Source organism: Balearica regulorum, chromosome 9 (assembly GCF_011004875.1).
Source record: "Balearica regulorum gibbericeps isolate bBalReg1 chromosome 9, bBalReg1.pri, whole genome shotgun sequence".
Lineage (NCBI taxonomy): Eukaryota > Metazoa > Chordata > Aves > Gruiformes > Gruidae > Balearica > Balearica regulorum.
In genome coordinates, this window is record NC_046192.1 from 20,984,912 (window position 1) to 21,002,850 (window position 17,939).

The 17,939-nt window shown below is 44.9% G+C and overlaps 1 protein-coding gene across 7 annotated transcripts in view; it reads right to left on the minus strand.

Moving 5' to 3' along the window:
- The window catches only part of LOC104641379 (calcium-activated potassium channel subunit beta-2), a 154,213-nt gene that overhangs the window by 102,314 nt on the left and 33,960 nt on the right, over positions 1-17,939 (minus strand). The window contains exon 1 of one of the 7 annotated variants that reach the window (XM_075761507.1): positions 2,597-2,951. The exons of the other annotated variants lie outside the window; for them this stretch is intronic. The gene's annotated coding sequence lies outside the window, so the exon portion shown is untranslated. Of the gene's footprint in view, positions 1-2,596; positions 2,952-17,939 lie in introns of those variants that run through there. 7 annotated transcript variants of the gene reach the window in all.

The following is a 17,939-nucleotide window of genomic DNA, read 5'->3' on the forward strand; positions in this document are numbered from 1 at the left end:
CATGGCAAAAAAGTACTGATTGAGCTGCTGAAGAAAACAGGGAAGTTGATTCTCAGCACAGTAAATCAATCTGATGCAGTTTGCTTCATTATCTGCTGTACATTGATGGAGCAAAGGGAATGCTGATAGATTTTGGAGTCGCTTCTGATAGGCTCTCAGATGAATGGATATTTGCTGCTGGCAGAAGTTTTTATAAGTGGTAAATTTGTCTGGAATAGTTTTGAAAGCAGATTTAGTTTTGGATCATGGGATTTGCAATATGTCTTATTTTACAGCTGAAAATGCCTGAAATATTAACCTGCTCCTGCTACAAAATTTTGCTTTGCCTTTGGCCTTATCCAGAGCTCTACGTTCAGCCTCATTTGCTGAGCACCACCGTCTGTATTTCCATCGCATCATTAGTGCCCTGTCCTCACCCTCATTTGCCAGGCAGGGCTGTTACCCTGCCCCTTTTGCCGGGGGACTTGCCCAAGTCCCCGAGAAGTCTGTGGCTGGGTGGAGGTCGGACGCAGTTTCCCACCTCCTTGTGGTTTTGCCCCTTCAGCCCCTTCCCTTGGAAAGGCGCTGAAGTAAAACAAAGTAAAATTGTCTAAGCCTCTGGACAAAAGTGAGATGGGGAAGAAAAACTAGGTACTTGATTTCCACAAGCATTCCTGACACAGATTTAGGATCTCTGTGTAATATCTCTTTGATCCATACTGTAAACCGCTAGACACAATTTCTTTGGAAGAAAGTTTTCACCATTATCATTATATACCAAGTAGTGTATATAACACAGGTTGAAATGATTTTTCCTCAATTTGTAATGCAAAGTAATGCACTTGACCGAAAAGTTGTTGTTTTGATCAAATGGAGAATATTGATGCTATGTTTCTTAAAAGGAATTCTCACTATTCCTGGTCCAATATTGTTTCTCTTTGGCACAATCTGTATTTACTTTGAATGCATTTAGCACTTTTGTTGTTAAATTGTCATCAGTGTTTTGTTATTAAATTAATTATATCACGACCTATTTGCAACATAGTATAATACACTGAAATTGTCCTTAAAGGGAACATTAGTTAGAGTGAGTAAATTCAAATTACTTGGTAAGCCCCTGCTACATAGGAATTCTTTTTCTAATGAAGATTTAATGAAAACAGTCTAACAGAATTCTCTAGGTTGTGAGCTTTTGACAACTGACAACTGTATTGTAAAGTATGTTTCATGACAGCCACATTAAAATAGATTTAAAATGGCATCATAACCTTAATTTTAAAATTAGGCAGAGCAAGTGATACCATACCTCTTACTGCAAGATATAACTCTCAGCTCCTTTAAGTGCATTTTTAATAGCTCCTGGGAGAAGCATTTCCGCAAGCAGAACATTTTATTGTTACTAAATACCATTCACTCTGAAGTCTCTCTGTTGTTTGGAAATGAAACTTTAATGCACAAGTGGAAACGATTAATCAACATGGGAAACGTCACACTCAGATCCAACACACCAAATGATACGGATTCTGCATATGCATGGACATAAGACTTTCATTAAGTTCCCGCAACTTATCTTGGTGAGGGTCATATGCAATGACAAAGACGCAAACTTGCAGCCCAGCTGTGACCAGGACTCCGCGCAAACCTCCCTGCCCTGTTTTGCCAGGCAGACCTGACTCTTTGATGTTCGGACATTTTCTTGTCTAGTAACGCTAAACAGGCGCGTCATAAAAAAAGTACATGAGGCTTCTAACTTTGCATATCACCGCCTGGACTTCTGGCTGGGGAGGAATGAGCTTTTTCAAGGGGAAGCTTTCCTGTTACACTACGGAGCGCTCATTCCCCCCTCAGCCCTGGCTCCCAACCCTTTCAGCATCCAACTAAATGTCGTTTACATCCTTCCCCACACTGTTCTTTCTCAGAGGGAGGGAGGGTGGCAGGGGGCTGGCGGTAGCACGGGAGAAAATTGTACCTTTTTCTGTCTGAAACTACAATTCTTGTCCAGCAAAATAATGCCAACAGTGCAGAGGAAGCTTCGATTATGCAAAATGGATGGACACATCATGCCTTTTTTTGCTATAGGTTATAACCTAAGGAGTTCCTCACCCGGAAAATCCCTCCTGCCCCCCACCCTGGCTCTGTTTTCCCCTTTTCAAATGACATCGGTGGCACTCCAGACACATTTTACATGTTAATAGCACATCTCCCTCATCTTACAGGCTCCATAGCTTTCCCCTTCCCCTTTTAATTTAGGGCAGCTTCCCCTCTCCCTTCTCCCACCTCAGAAACAGCGCGGCTGGCTCAGTAGAAAGGGAGTAAAGTGTTTTCTGCATGACCTCTATGTATTTTGCTCCGTGGGAAGAGCAACGTGGAATACACACTCAGCAGGCGGCGAGATTTGAGCCAGTTTGTCCTCGAGGTATTTCTGCCATAAAACGCAGGACTATCAACAGTATTTCCACCCTTGGCTCTCCCCCCCCTCCCCGTCCCATCACCCCCTCCCCACCGCTGCCTCGCCGCTGCCGACTGCACCTGGCTGCACTGGGAAAGCCAGGGAGCGAAGCACAAACAATGGGCACCGAACAGCAACAGCTCCCTTTGTTTCCCATGCAAATCCTACCTCCGATAGTTGTCACATCTTCCTCCGAGGCGAAGCCTAATTATTAATAAACAGAGATCCAGCGGAATCCTCCAAACTGCCACCAGTTGTTAAGTGCTGTCATCGTTCCCTCCTGGTGCTTAAACCTTTTTGGACCATTAATGTCACAACCCCTGCTAAGTCATAGCTTAGTACTCCCTGCTCAAAATGTCTGAAATAGTTTGGAAGGACAATAGGAATGACAGGCACACTAGACAGCCATGCTTGAAATTAGTTATCTCAAGCTGACTTAAGGCTGTTTCATAGTGCTTTTAAGGCATGCACTCAGTAGGGTTTATTAACCTAGGCTAGACATGCCGTTCTTGCTTTTATTCAGTGCTGTAATAGCATGGCTGCTAGAAATGCAGCGATAGGTCTAGCCCCATTCATCCCTCCGTAGCTTTTAAACCTCCCCGGGAGAGGAAATAGCTTCAGTCATCCTTAAACTTACTGAGGCTACTGTTTCTGCAGAGCAGGGTTTCACACATTGTTTTGAAACTAAGGAGAAAATCACTCCCGGGAACGGAAGGTGCCGTAGCTCTCACGACTGATGTGAACGGTAAAATGAACGCGACAGCATCCGCCCCCACCGCAAGCTGAGGCTGTCGCAGGAGTTAGTGAAAGTAGCGATTGGAAGCTGAAAGTTCGTAAAACTCTATAAGGCAGATGTGACACAAAGCGAATGAGGGGGATGTACGGACTGTACTGTGGTTCGTATTTACAGAGTCACAGATGTACGCTACGCTTCCCCAAAGGGAAAATACAGTTTGCAGATAGCAGGGTCTTGCAAACTAAATTTGCAAGTTGACAGCACCCAGGATAATGATGAGCAGAAGAAACGTGAGTGATGCACGGCATTCGCAGTGCCTGTGATGTGTGGAAGAGGGGTGGTGAGAGGATGCTGTTGGAGACTGCTGTTTTCAGTAAAACCACGCACATCTTTAGATCCTGGGTCAGAAATAGTAGTGTTCTGCCGAGATCTTGGAGCCTTTTTCTTCTTGGTTGTCAGTTAATAACCAGCCCGGTTCGAGATGGATCAAAGCTTGTTAACACCTGCTGTCAGTTCAGTGTTGCTGATCTCAGTGTGGTCCCTAGTGGACAACTGTAAAAGCCACCAGCACAGATGTGTCTGCCAGCGGCAATGGCACATGGGCTGAAGGACCGGAGAGGCAGCCTGGTGCCAAGGCAGGCTGGGAGAGAGCAAGTGGGGAGTTAGGACTTTTGCTGTTTGCTCAGCACCTGCCTGACTTTTTGTTTACCAGCCAGTTCACAGCCCCTGGCTTAAAATGAAAATACCACACGTGGAGATGTCCCAGAAATGAATGGCCTTTAGAGAGATTAAGGAGGAAAGCAGATCATGGTGAAAACCCAGCTGTGGCTGCCTCACAACATGGGAATGAAGGGGTTAAGAGACCACTAATGGCAAATATGCATTAAGTTTTTAAATGATTGGGACGTGAGGGGTGGTTAAGGTGTGAGCTTTCTATTTTGAGAAGCTCTGGTTTGGATTTGTGTCGGTTCTTTGCACTGGTGACTGTTACAGACTATTTGGAACTTGTAGGAGAGGAGGCTGCTGGTCTGTGCTGAACCAGCTGGTAAATTCTGCCTTGTTCCCAGGGGGAAAGCGGCCAATGTAAACCTCTCTTTTTCCACATAATTTCCTGCCATCACCATGCCAGATGCCCACGCTGCCAAGGGCTTTACCAAACAGCACGTCAGCACGTGCGCTCAGCATGGGCCACAGTCTCTCCTCCTTCTGAATTGGCCTTCATGGGAACTATTGAGTGACGGCAAGCTTGCTGCTGGTGCAGGCAAGCCATAGATGCTGATGGGGTATCTGGGGCTACCACAAGCAGGACATTTGTCCCCGAATCAACATTGCTCCTAACAGGGCTGCCTTCGCACTCTGTGCTTCCCCGTGCCTGTACTTGCTGTCACTCTCGGACATCCTCCCTTTCCCTTTTCACTCTCTGCACGTTACACAGTCAGTGTATTGGAGGGGAGGCCTCAGGGCTCCAGTTTTGTTTCTCAATTTACGGTGAGGGGTAATTAGCACCTCAAGCTGCTCCCAAAATTGGTAGGAGCAAAGGGGACTTTGAATTTTGTAGTCATAAATCTCAGGGTGGACTATTACATGCCGACTGCTAGCATGGCTGCCAGAACAATACCTGCTTTGTGAATAATTTAAATAATTTTTTGACTGTCACTTATCTAGTATTTTTCATAAGTACTACATTCACCTTAAGGCAGAAAGGAACTAAAAAATAAAAGGGGAAAAAAGAAAAGTTCTTGTCCTGAGCAATATATTTCTGTCTCACTAAGGGGCTCACTGTGCAATTGATTTGGAAGTGGGATGACACAGCAGTTCAAGAGACGTTATACAGATTTTTATTGGAGATACACAGGTCTGGGGGTGCTGACTTTGTTGATGATCTTTTGAGAGATTTCAATACCGAACTGGACACAAGAGTGTTCAGTGACAGGTTAAAGCAGGTGATTGTTGCCACCCATGTCCACAGTTCACCAATTATGTATGCTGAGTACAAGGTGGCTCATAAAAAATGGATGACTATCCCAGCTCCAGTTTATTCACAGTTTATGCAGTGAATAAACTATCCATGGACCTCCCTGCCATGGTGATCCCAAAGGCTTCAATCCTTTGCAGTAGGTTAAAGTCATTCAGACTTGGTGGTCAACAGGTGATAACTATCTGTGAGAGCTGCGTAACCCACAGGACTAAGGAGGTGTATTTGCATTGGGTGGTAAATGAAAGGGGGGTAAACTGTTCAAGGTGTAAGGTGTAGGGCAATGGAGGATGATCAGAAAGGTCTTATAGGGGCTGATTAGTTCAAGATGGTTCAGTCTTTGGGAGATATCCCAAGATACTCCCCTTTTCCTCAGACTTTTTCTAATCACTGAGCAGCAACAGCAGCTGCCATCAGTGATGGGACGCATGCATAGTCCTGATCCTTACCACGACTCTGCTGCTATTGCATTTTTCTGACACGCCAATCTGCTCCTTGCTGGAAAGAAGATACAGAGAGCGATGGAGCACTGATCTGATCAGGTATGGCAATTTTCTGACTTCCTGGACTGTATGAATATTGCAAAGAAGGATTGCCCTGGGAAACAGAGGGCTCACATGTGCTCTCACTTTGCCTTCCATCAGCAAAATCCTATTGACTTCTGCAGGAGCTGAGATTGCTGCTCAGCTCTGCAGCAGTAGACCCTCTTTGAGAAAACCCAGTGCTTGCAAAGGAGTTGCAACAGTTTAAAATGGCTCTATCTGTTTCTGACCAGTATTTGCTTAGGAAACAGCCAAGGAAGATGAAGGAGAGGAAGAATTCAGATTTGTAGTTTGCATGCTGACTGTAAGTCAAACAATATAATGAATGGAGCAAATAATGCATAATTTCATTATGAGTCCTCCTAATTATAATGAGAATTTGATACATAACTAGAAAGTGTAACTATCTGTTACAAATACACATTTCTAATTGCACAGGGAAGTACACAATATAATTAAAGCTGCAGGTTACACATACAATAACCTTTTCTTCCCCCGTGGTGACAAATTCTCTAGGAACAGTATGAATTTGTTTTGAAGTTGCATACCTATCAGACAGCATTCTTTCTACCTACTTGCTGAGTCTTTTTCAAACAGCAGTGGGGAGTCTCGCTAATCCATAGACACTTGGTGTGAATTGTGTATTAAAGGAATTGCAGGAATGATCTGTTGATGGTCCTGCCATGTTGGGTCTCTCTGTAGAGCGTCAGTGGTCAATGCAGTATTGGCCTGGCAGAGCTACACATGTGACGTATTAAGGATGTATAATTACAGTGTGAACAAAAATTGGTCTTAACAAGAAGAAGGATCCTTCAGAAGAGGCCAAATTCTGTCATACCCATCTAGATAGTCCTGGGCTTTGTGGAGACTGAACTCAGAACTGAGTTTTGCAGATGACACCTATTTCCTACAAAGGGTGAGTCCAACATGGGGAAAGGTAAATTCCTAATGGTGATCTTGGCCATGCGCATTAATCCCACTTCTGTCTTTTAAATGACAGAATTATCAAGAAAGCTAGCTGAAATCAGTCCCTACATTTACAGCTCTGGCTGGTCTCCCTTCTTTTTCCTGTGGTAAAACAGGCGGCACCTGCATCTTCTACAACTTCAGAGTGCAATAGCTGTCCTGGGTGACTAGTCATAAACTATCATCTTTAGCATAAAGTCAGAAATCACTTGTTTACTGATGGCGAAATGAACCCTGTGTTTGGCCATAGTCTTGCAGTCTCTCTCGTACTGAGAATCACAGGACACCCAAGTGTCTTGGAAATTTGTTCGTTTAACTGAGTTATACCACACCGACTAGCTAATCACTTCCACATGCTGCTTGATTATCCCCCTGTATATGCTGAATCTGTCTTTTTCTTGCATAGCTTTTTTTGAGCCACTCGCCTAGGAGAAAATAACTACATCTGGAGTGTTGTTAAATGACCCAGAAGTTGCTGCTTTGCAGGCTGACAGTATTTGATGCAAATAGATGGCTTCTTGCTGTGAAAATCTCCTTGGTTGACAATCCATTGGGTACTTTTGATGATAGTTGTCTGAGGAGTTAAAACACAGGCTCCTCTTTGCATATTCACACTATCATTCTTACAGAACTGCCAGTATTAAATTCTTCCCGCACAGTTTCAGCGGAGGCCTTTCTACTCCCCATTTGTTCAACAGCTGCTGGTGCGCGTTGCTCCTTCTCTTTGCCTTCAGCTTTTGCCATCTGCCATCATTAAGTTGCCCAGGTGTCGGAAATCTTCTTGCTCTTCCCTTGTAAACATTATTCTGCCTTCTTCTTCACTAACTCAACCTTCATTTATGTAGAGGCTGATAGATCAGGCTAGCTGTTCTCAAAACATCTGCTACATTTCATACTTTATGGGGGCGGATGGGGAACAGAGTATGTATACTTGCTGACAAAAATAAAGACTGGTTAACCCTTCCTTTGCTTTCATTTCCATCTTCAAGAGCTTACTGTTTTCCTGCACTTCTAGATGTTCCAGTTTAATTAATACTTGCCAGTTGGGATGTTACCTAGAGCAAATATATCATAAAGCACAGCTAATTGTCAGAGACATCAAAGCTTCCAAATACTGCCACAGTGTCTAGTCCTCAGTGGTATTGAGGAGCAGCAGAGATGGGACATACCTAAGACAATAATCAGCAAAGACATCAGAATAAACCTTTTTCCCTCTCTAGACTGCTTCTGCTGCTGCAAACAGGGGCCACTCCACTGACTTCGGTATGTTTTCTGCTCAGATACAGGTCAGGCATCCTTTTTATGATTACCTGGAAGGAAAATCCAGACTCAAAGAGCATCTTTCACAATAATGGGTAAACTATTGAATTCTTTTGGCAGAGATGATGAAATTAAATGATTTCTGGTGTGCCCAATCCTCCTCAGTAAATCACTGAAGATTGACTGTAAGTTTGAACAGCAACAAAACAGAATCCAACAAAAGGGGCTGCTTACACAATGCCGCTTTCTGCGCCCAGTGAACGTTTACTGCTTAAAGGTTAGTAAAATATGTATCTGAGGATGCACACCCAGTTGCTGGGGCTGGTCTCCAGCACAAGTGTTGAGTAATTCCAACAGGATTTCACGCTCCAGTGATTTTACTCTCCTCAGTTTGGGTATCGGTTCCAGTGCTTTCAAAGCCTGATTTTTGTGTGCAACTCTTGGGCAGAGATGGTTTCCTGCTCTCAACAGTTCTGCTGAGCAGCAATTGCTGCCTGCTGCTTTCCCATTTGTTAAGCAATGGATTACTGTTCAAACATTTGCAGCCCATGTTGGTCTAAGCTCTGTGTGCAATTCTCCAAATTTACTCCTCTCCTGGAATGCCATGATCAGAGGTTGTTTCTTGCTTGTTCAATAATTTCCTGAAGCACTGCTCCAATCAACATGGCTGTGATTTCCTTGCTTTGTGATGGGTAATGCATTGTGCTAGTCACCTTTCACAGAAAAACCAAATTGGCCACTTAGATGCTCTCTGATTTTACATACAGTGCTTAACTCTTTACCACCAACTCTCGATGGCTTTTTTTTGTCCCCACTTTCCTATTTCTATGTTAATATTACTTCTCCAGCAACTTTAGCAAGATATTGCTAGATAATTCTTTCCTCGCCTGTTTCCACCCCCCTGCAAATCATTTGCTATGCAGAGCTCTCCTTTCTTCAGGATTCAAGTATCTCCTTTAATCTGTTCTTCCTTTTATTCTTTACTCAGCTGCTGCTTTGCTTTGGTGTAATAGTCACTTCTCTGATGAAGCTCATGCTTCTATTTCTGTTCTCTCTCTTTTTGAAAGGTCTTTTGCATCAGTGAAATGCCTGTTTGGGTTTCTTTTGATGATTTGGTGCTGTACGCTAAGCTCTGCACTCCAGATGTGAAAGATCAAGTTGTGGGAGAGTGTACAAAGGGGAGCACGCTCCGCAGTGCCCCAGTGAGGGGAGTTTTCAATAAAGCAGTAACAGAAGCGGATAGATAAATAGTCTGGGAGTCAGGATCTGCACTGTGGAGAGGCCATTTTGTAGCACTGTGCCTCAGTTTCCCTATTTGTAAGCCAAGAATAATCCTCTGCCTTTATAAAGCGCTTTACGAGCGTTGCTTGAGAATTGAACGAAGACAACTGAAATTCAGTCTTGTTAAGCTTATGTTAAGTGTTGTTGATAAACTTTAAATTCAGAATAGTAAGAGCCTAAAACTGCCTCAGTAGCCTCCGTACTGTGCAGCGTGTTTCACGCTGTGTATTGCTGCTCACGTGCATCTGCTCCTGAATGCACAACCTCCCTGGCAGCGTCCTCACAGCCACCTCGCCGCCATTTCACTTTTCTTCTTTGGACTAAAGGGCACCCAGAAGGAAAGGCTGCTTTTCCTACATGTCCAGGATGTCAGAGCCATCAAGGTCCAGCAGAGCTGTCACAACTTCACTGACTCCACAGACCTCTCTTGGTTTTCTTACCCTGAGGAGTCTCGCGATACTCACTCTGGCGTTTAGCAGCTGTCTTTTAGCTGCGGAGGTGTGCAGGGGCATGCCTGTGCAGGAAGGGCAGAATAACAGGCTCACCCGTGATGGGCCCTCATCTCCTCTCAGGCTGTGGAGACATGGTTGCCTTCATGCTAATGCCAGGATGCAGGACTGTGCACGGAGCCAGGGGTTTGTATCCTCTGGGATGGTTCAGGGTTGTGCTGGGCCTAGGAATGGGGTGGCAGGAAAGACTCGGGAATTTTTCTTCCGTTTTCTCCCAGCCCTGTCTTGATGTCCCCTGTGTTGATGTCCCTGGCTCTTGGGTCCATGATTGCCATGGATGCTTATGTGGGATGCTGCGGGTGGTGCAGCCCTGCATGGCGGGCGAAGAAGGATTTTGGTGGCAGCTTCACAGCCTCTGAGGAGCGGGAGGGACACTGCCTGGGCTGAGTTCAAAGCCCAGCCCGTTTGGAGAAATCACGTGCTGGCAGGGACAGGAGAAACCTCTCACAAGATGCGGCTTTTTAATTTTATTGACCTATAGTCTGTACTCAGAGGGGCTTAACCTGCACCAGGGCACGCCGCTGCAGGGTGTGTGGCCACTGCCAAAACTACTGGCAGAGGATTTATGGTTGTGAATATCAAAAATTCACCAAGGTTCAAAATCTTTTCTCAGTTTTCCTGTGTAAATCTGGAGTGACTAGAGGGATTTGACTGTATTTACTGAAGTAGAGTTGTTTGGGATTTATACCATTGAGGGCAGCATTTGGTCTTAAACATACATTTCCAAAGATATATAGGTTTCGTACAAAGTTATTCCTGCCCCCATGAAAAACTTACAGCCCCTGTACAAAACTGCCACCTCTTCCCCATCATCACAGCAGCTGAAGATGCAGGATGTGCTTATGGATAAATGATTTGGGGGAAAAAAAAAGATATTTAGAAACCAAGCAGATGCTTTCCAAGAGGGAAAAGGCAGAACAATAAAGCTTTGCCTTTAACACAGGCTACAGGGATACTCCTTTGGCATAAACACACATTTTTTCATTGATAAAAGAAATCTCTTTTTTCCATCCTCTCTGATACATTTTTCAATTCTGCATATGCAAAAATTTTAATGTATCATCAAAGGCTGAAGTTAAGAGGACTCCAGAGGAATTTAGCCAGTGAGTTATCTCTGTTTTTAATTACCTAACACTATTTGTTTACATCTGTTTGAAATGATTTTATACTCATTATGCCTACTGAAGTAATGTTTCATTATTTCTCCACTTTAGGTAATTTTAAAAACAGAAAAAAGAAAAAGGAACAGCTTGTCCATAAATACACCTGTAATCTGACCTTTTCTCTGCTCTGAGAAGTTTTAAGTAGATTGTCTAGATTTTTGTGTCTACTTGCTCTATTTTGGGACTCTTAGAAATAACCTTGACTCTAAGAGAGGCACAGAAGATGCACCGCAAGCTGTGGAGTTCATCCCTACTGGGATGAGGGGCCATATCCTTAGCAAAAAGCACTGTGTGAGGATTTGTCCATCAGTACACAAATCCTACCCTGCTATTGCAGGGGCTCCCAGCTGGAGCTTTAGGCCACAGAAACCAGCTATGTTTTAATGGTGAGTGAATGGAAAAAGAAAAAAATCGGGAAAAAGAGTCCCAGAAAGTCTTTACTTCTGCAAATAATGCCCCAGCTCCAGTGTGCCCAGCTGGATGTTGCAGGACCAGGCTCTGGGGACACATTTTGGCCTCAGCTGCCTGTGCTTAAAGATAAAAGCACCCTGATGTGTCTCACATACACACGCAGACACAGACAGACACACATGCCGCATCTCTAACCCTTGGCTCGCTCCTCTGATCCCCTCTCCTCCCACTCACAGCCACCACAGGAAGGATGTATTCTTTACTTAGTTTTCATGCCTATATTTCAAATACTTCTTGGCGCGGTAAACTAGTAAAAAACCCCAATCCCTGGAAATGCCATACCCCTTGGAGGAAGCATGACGGATCTGGTAGTGCAGGACCGAATATCCCCAGGGCCCCGTTTATCTTGCACAGCACGTCTATTTACCTCTTTTTCCATACCCCCAGAGTTGCTATTATTTTTGCACAGAAGACTAAACCAACTCTCTCCCTTCTTTTCCCACTGGCTCCTGCTTCACTCTCCTCGCCGGTGCGCTCAGCTGGCTCACTAACCCCTGCCCGGCTGGGGGGCTTCAGCCATGCTCAGCCTCCAGCAGCAAGCTCCAACGTAATCCCCCAGCAAAGCAAAGGCGACTCCTTGGAGCACCTGCCTGGCTCCCCAGGCACACGGTGCTGTCTGCAGGGTGGAGGTAAAGAACTGCAATAGAATCACACGCCTTCGCTTGTCTCGTTAATGCCAGCAGGAGCAACAAGCAAAGCATCTCTGTCTCTCTTGGCCCAATGCAAAACCTCTGCTCAGGTCGGGTTTAATTGCTGGCCGCTACAGAAAGGTCGGGAAGCCCACGTGAGCTCGGGGGGCACCTGCCAAGCGTGAAAGCTGCTATCTGGTACCAAAGCACAGTTCGCTCTCTCCCTGTGGGTGTGCATGGGACATTGTACAGGGTAGCTGTCGCAGAGGAGCTCCGGGAGGACGTTGGGGATGGCCCTGGAGCGTGAAGCAGCCTGTGACAGGGCTTTGCTTTCCCAGGCTTCCCGCCTGAGCCTGGCATGGCCTTTCCCAGCGAAGAGCACATCGAAACCTCCCTCAGACCACAAGGCACGAGAGCCTCGATGCCCTGCATCGGGGATGGGCATCTTCCTTGCCTGCGGGGTTTAAATTGTCTGCGTGGAAAGCAGTTCCAAAAAAGAGGTGGGAGGCAGAGCTTGGCAGCGGTGCAGGTGCGTGCCGACGCAGGGCCGGGCAGCCAGCAGCACCTGCGGTGGCGTTGCCCCTGCCCCCTCTTCTCTCTGTAAGAAAACTCAGGGGGAAGCCGAGGCAGGGGCTGTGTTCATATATGAGGTCAGTAATGACACACTTCAGCATATTTGTCAAGATTGGATTTCACATGAGGGGAAATTCAAATTATGCATTTCCAAGGGGTGAAGAAATGGAGACCCAATTCAGCTCTCAGCTCCACCTGTTCAAATACAGAGCAGCTCCCCGGCAGTCGATGGAGTCACCCCTGCCTGTGCTGGTGGAAACGGGCAGAACCGGGCCGTGCCAAAACCGGGATAACATGAAGGATCGTTGTCCTGGAGCCAGTTAGGAACCCAGCGTTACCAGACTGGTAGCAAATGACGTCTGTCCCACACACCGCGATGAGGAGCACGGGTCTGAGTCCAAAAGCTGAAGATCAGCTCCTTCCTTCCTCTCTTTTGCAAAGAAATCAATCATGTGCATTAATTATTTTGGACGTCTCGGCCCTTTCAGGGTTCCCTTTCAGGCACTGCTCCATTGTGTCAAGAGCTGTACAACCACTGAACAAAAAGACACTGCCTGCCCAAAGTTATTCATGTGTTTTATTTCAGTAGCCTCTTGATATTTCAGCTACTAGAACATTCCTTGGCCCATATGAAATATTTGAGATACTGTGAAGAAATTACATTCCATTAATTTTTAATATAACCATTTTTAATGAAATAGAGGATCAAGAGTCTACATTTATATATTTGATTTGATATATATGAGACATATTTTCTACTGCATAATTACTACTATCTGCTATAATTCCTGACTCTAGATGTACGAACGCATTTTACTCTTAAAAACTTAAATCCAGAAGTGGGATTTTGCTCTGGGGATCTTTTGTCCATTTAATAATAACACTCAATAATGTTTCAGTATGATGGGACAACCACCTAAATGTAAGTATGAGCCCAGTCACTGTCAAGAAATATAGGTTTACAAAGGAAGTCTTACACTTTCCTGAAGCCGTTCTGATTTCAGTGGGTTGACAGGAATATAAATGAGAAGGAAATTTCCCTCTTTGCTGGCATCTGATTTCTGAATTGGATTAATTATGACAAGAGCTTTTTACCCTGCATAATCATATTTCCTAAAATTTCTCTGCTAGGTTCATAAAGCTGTTTTGTGCAACAGAGAAAATTAAGTGGGGTTTTCTTTGCCACTAAGTTCAAGTTTGTCTGAACTTTCAACTGGACTCTGGTATCCTATTAGTGTCTGTCTTTGATCATAATCATGTTTCAGTTTCATTACTTTCTCTTCTAATTCCAGTCACTGACCATTCATTTTTTATAGTAAGAGTAGGAGATTAATTGTCCATACAAGCCTGTTTGAGACTGTCCTAAAACAGCTCGAGAGAAATGCCGTCATTTTTCTTAGTTTTCATTAACTCAACTTTATTGTTTGTATGTAGTATGACCAGTAAAATGCCATATTGCAGTCCTGTACGGTATGGCTTGGAGCTCTGTCTCAGTAGCCATCGAAACGGCCTTCGTGCTCCTACATCTTGGCAGGGATGCTAAAAATGAGGAGGGAGGTGAGACGCAGAGCCCCGGCCAAGGGCCGTGCTGAACAAAGGGGTAGTAAGGAGCAGGCTCAAGAGAGAATCGTCACGATGGACAGTCAGCCACGAGAAAGCAAAAACGAAGCATAAAGATGCGATGTGACCTGCACGAGGCACAGAATTTCTGGGACTGAAACCCCTTCAGCTCCTGGCCTTCCACCCTCCTCTGCCCCATCTGCCTCCCTCAGACAAACTGCACCTCTCGTGGGCTAAGGATGCACTTAGGGCTTACTCATGGACTAGATCTAGGAAAAGCCGGCGCTGTTTATTATCTGTCAGGATACAATCACATCTGGCCATCCTAAAATAAGGAGAGGCACATCACATCACCAAAATAAGGAGAGGCACCAAAGGGTTGAGGGGGCGAAGTCAAAAAGCTGCACTGGCTGAGCAAAGGAAAAGGAATTCTTGGTGGGCAGGATCAAGGCAGGAAGGACAACAAGGGAGAGAAAAGATGTTAATTTGAATAACTTGCTAACATAAATTTTGCACACAGGAGCCTATCGGGTCCCCAAATCCAGGTCCTTTTCCATGAGTGATTAAAGGATACAGAGATGCTTAAGAATTAGATCCCCAGCCAGAAGTCTGTGAACATCTAGTAGCCTGTTAGCTGCACCATCCAGAAGCTTTTGGATCAAACCTAAGCAAAACACATATAATATTCTCAATTTTATTTTCACTTCTAATCACCTGCTTCTGTGCACTTTGCAATTCTCCGGCCTGTTTTAGGGAACAGATTCCCTCATTGCCATGGGAAAAGATACAGCATTTTATTTCTGCTTGTCTTAGGGGATTACATGTCTTATATTACTTTTCTAGAACTTGGTCTGTTTGATTCCTAAACCCCTGATTCTGTACTTTGACACTGTAAAAACCTGATTTCAAACTACTTTTGAAGTAAAGAACGTAGAAAACTCCAAACATTAAAAAAAGTAGGAAAAAAAGAAAAAAAAAAAAAGGAAAAGCAAGTAATAGAGGTTAGCTGCTATTCTGCTGTTGCTTTGCTCAAGCCAACACGTAGGGAATCTGCCTCCAGACGGGGCACTGTCCCCGTCACCCTCTGAATAGTACTTGCTTAGTATATTTTAAGAGAAAAATATGATCGATGTGACTAAAGGCTGGTTTGTCTGACCTCAATGTTAACGGAGCTTTATGAAGGAGAAGGACTTCTTTTTGAAGGAAAGAATGCAATACAGCTTTACCAAAGGTATATTGTGTCAGATGAATTTGATGATTTTATTTGATAAGATAATTGATTTTCTTGACAAAAGCAGTGCAGTAGATTTAATCTCTCTGGACTTCTACAAACTATTTGACATAGTGGAAAGATTAGTCAAACTGGAGAAAAAGGGGATTAGTGGAATTGTGCAGGAAATGTCTGGAGAGTTAGGGACCGTCTATAATGTATTTGGGAAAGTTTGGGGTGCAGTGGCTGCCCTGGAATCCCTTTAGGGTTGGAGGGGGAGGTTGATTGCATTTATAATTCTAATGTTTCTGGCACAAAAGGAGAAGCTTTAACATTTGTGGCTGAAATTAGAGTGGATTAGCACAATAGTGGAGGTCCAAAAAACTGTATTAAAACAAAGGGATGGTCTTGAGGGCTGCAGCAGGAGAGATGGAAGTGTGACGACGGATGTAATCATACAAAAAGCAAGGCTGGGCACTGAGGGAATCATGCCATGCGTTACTTCTGTGAAATGAGGCCCATCTTTTGGAAACGATAAAGGAGAATAAAGTGAAGTTATCTGTTCTGGGGTGCACCAAGGGACCCTGGAGAAGGAACCTGTGAATCTATGATGCATCAGAGATCCAATGTGAAGATCACTGATCCAGGGCCTGATGAGACCCTACCTGGAGCACCAGGTAGTCAGTCCTGGCACACAAGCTCAGAAAAGGTCTGTTAAAATAGGGACAGCTGCAGATAAATGCAGCAAATGCAGTCTTTATTTGGCTTTGAGAGATGTGATTGCTGTCTATAATGCAGGGGGGAGGAGGGTTAACATTGGAGAGTGAGAAGAGCTATTTAAACTCAAGAACAGCATTGGCACAAGAACAAATAGGTATAAATGGGTCATGGATAAACTTAGGCTGGAAATTCTGAGGTTTCCAGCCATCAGAAGAATGAGGCACTAAATTAGTCCTCTCAACAAAGAGGTGGAGGTAAAGACAAACTAGTTTTAACATACAGCTTCACTGCTGGGTGAAAGGGATCTTATGATACAGTGGCTTGTGATTGCAGCGGATTGGGCTCAGTGACGCAGAACCCCCTCCCAGCCCTCTGTTTTTCTGCTCCTGTCGGGAGATCTTTAGTTGTGCAGCGCTTCTGTGAAATTCTACCCCCTGCAAGGCAGTGGCTGAAGAGGGCTCAGAGAAGAGACTCCGCACAAGTCAGGAGTATAGAAAATATCTACTGAAGGCCAGCTCTGTGAGCCCATGCGTGAATATCCCTGGTGTGCACGTTCGTGGGTGTCAGCATCTTTATGGCCTCTGGATGAAAGAATCAGCTTGCTCTGAGCTGGGCACTCCAGCCAGGCAACATTGAGCTTGGCAGGCACAGCAGAGCGGCTGCTCTCTTGTTCCTGCACCGCAGAAAAAAAGAGTCAGGCTTTTTTGCAACTGAAAGATTCATGACCTGTGACGGAAACTTTTATCTATATCCTGAAAATAGAGCTGGTCTGATCCTCAACTCCCAGGAAACAGCAGCAGCAGAAGGTGGAGCAGGCAGGCATCGCTCAGCAATGGCAGTTCTTTTCCCTCCTCGGTCTCTCTTGTTAAGTGACCTCCACCTGCTCCTGCTTGTGCCACCTTCGTTTGGGGAGCAGCGCTGAACCGAGCGGTGTCCCTTCCGAGGGCTGTGGCATCCACAGCGAAGCACGGGCTGCTGCAGACAGAGCTGCTGCTCTGCTGCAGTACTGCTCACAGGCCAGCGCTCTCAGGATTTGTAGTCACTCTCCTGCAGAGAGTTAGTAGCTTGTTTAACTCCAGTCTAATTGCACCAAAACCTGCACGGCTGTGGTTAGCCCAGTTCTGGCCTCCTGCTAGTTGAACCACCAAGAGCCTGATGCACTGCACGTCTGGAGGTTGGCTTGGCGCTTTCACCGGGCTTGCTCATGTCTGCTGGAAAATCCCATAGCTCTGTGCCACAATGATGCATCTCCGCAGGCAGTGGGATTAGAGCAGGATGATACAATTCTTATGGAGCACAGTGAAATACTCTCCTTCTACTGGCATAAAGTAGATGTCTCCTTAGCTCATGTAAGAAAGGTGAGCTGAGGAACAGTCGTTACCCATGAAAGTACCTCTTGACACATTTTCTTAGGAGTGACAGAAGCAGCGAGGATGTCAGTCAAGGTATTGTTCTTATCTAGCAAGCATCTCCTTAACTCATCCAGCAACTGATCCTACCTTTTGAGCATGAAGGTGCTTGCAAAGTCCATAAATTTACTATCATAATCAAGTCAGGAGGCAAAGGGGACTCTCTGTTCCTGCAAGTGTTCATACATTTCCTCTAGAAAGTTCAGGATACTGCACAGTATCCAGATGGTATTGTCTGAAATGGAAATAGAAGTTTGTAAATGAGTGTCTAGATTCTATATGCATCTGAGAAGTACCTTGTACTCGGGAGAGAAGAATGAACATTTGCTTTTGGGAAGCTTCTTTGTGTCACAGGGTTAAAGATGGGAAAATAAGCCTAGATTTGTAATCATTGCAGGGGAGACAGTTTTGCAGAGGTAAAGAGCTCAGACCAAACCTCCTTTCCTTTTGGTGCTGTGTGACATCTACTAGAGCTTCTCCAGCAGAGAGATCTTCACTGAATCACTC